Genomic DNA, 1,549 nt, shown 5'->3' on the forward strand with positions numbered 1-1,549 from the left:
GAACATCTGCAGCATCTTACTGCAGATGTTGAAGGATGCCAACCATCTCAGAAAGCATAGTCTGCTCTGACCTTTCTTACATAGAGCATCTGTATTGGCAGTCCAGTCCAATTTGTCATCCAGCTGTACTCCCAGATATTTAAAGGTCTGCACCCTCTGCACACAGTCACCTCTGATGATCACAGGGTCCATGAGGGGCCTGGGCCTCCTAAAATCCACCACCAGCTCCTTGGTCTTGCTGGTGTTAAGGTGTAAGTGGTTTGAGTCGCACCATTTAACAAAGTCTTTGATTAACTTTCTGTACTCCGCCTCCTGTCCACTCCTGATGCAGCCCACAATAGCAGTGTCATCAGCGAACCTTTGCACGTGACAGGACTCCGAGTCATATTGGAAGTCTGATGTATATAGACTGAACAGGACCGGAGAAAGTACAGTCCCCAGCGGCGCCCCTGTATTGCCGAATACAATGTCAGACCTGCAGTTTCCAAGACGCACATATTGAGGTCTGTCTGTAAGATAGTCCACAATCCATGCCACCAGGTGTGAGTCTACTCCCATCTCAGTCAGCTTGTCTCTAAGGAGCAGAGGTTGGATGGTGTTGAAGGCGCTACTCAAGAATTGATTATTTCTTTATAGATAATAATTTCTTGCGTACGATTAAATCTTGCAAATACGATGCTGTTGTTATTTCTGACCATGCACCTCTGATCTTGGAGCTAAAGTCACTATGCCCCACACACTCACCTCGCAGATGGCGTCTCAACCCGCTTCTATTAGCAGATGAAAATAGTACAGAATTTATATCCAAACAAATCAGTTTATTCCTAGAGACAATTACATCTTTAGAGATTTCTACAGGAATACTCTGGGAAACTCTTAAGGCCTTCTTAAGAGGACAGATTATTCCATATCTTTACCACAGAAATAAATTAGAAACCAAGAAAGTATCAGAGCTAAAAAGTGGATTTACTAGAATAGATGAAGAACATGCCAGGCTTCCAAGCGAGGCTTTACATAGGAAAAAGCAGGCTCTGCATTCAGAGGTCAACCTCTTGACAACTAAAGAAACTGAACAACTAATTTATAAATACAGACATCATTACTATGAACACTGAGAGAAAGCTAATACGCTTTTAGCTCAACAAATCCACAAGCAAGAAGTCCTCAACGCAATCCCAGTAATCACCAACACGAACGGAGACAAAATCATTACAGATACCACAAATAGATACTTTTAGTGCTGAGGAACTGGATAAACCTCTGGCGTTATCAGAATTACTAGATGCTATAAAGTCACTTCAAGGCGGGAAAGCAGCAGGCCTTGATGGCTACCCTGCAGAATTTTATAAAGAATTCTCAGCTCAGCTAGCTCCCCTCCTACTAGAAACATTAACAGAAGCTAGAGACAATCAAACTCTTCCTCAAACTTTTCACCAAGCATTAATCACCATTTTTCCTAAACGAAATAAGGACTTATTACAATGTGCATCATACAGACCAATTTCACTTTTGAAAAATTATGTTAACATACTCAAAAATCATAGCTAGA

The sequence above is a fragment of the Polypterus senegalus genome, chromosome 9 (assembly GCF_016835505.1).
Source record: "Polypterus senegalus isolate Bchr_013 chromosome 9, ASM1683550v1, whole genome shotgun sequence".
In the NCBI taxonomy this organism is placed as follows: domain Eukaryota; kingdom Metazoa; phylum Chordata; class Cladistia; order Polypteriformes; family Polypteridae; genus Polypterus; species Polypterus senegalus.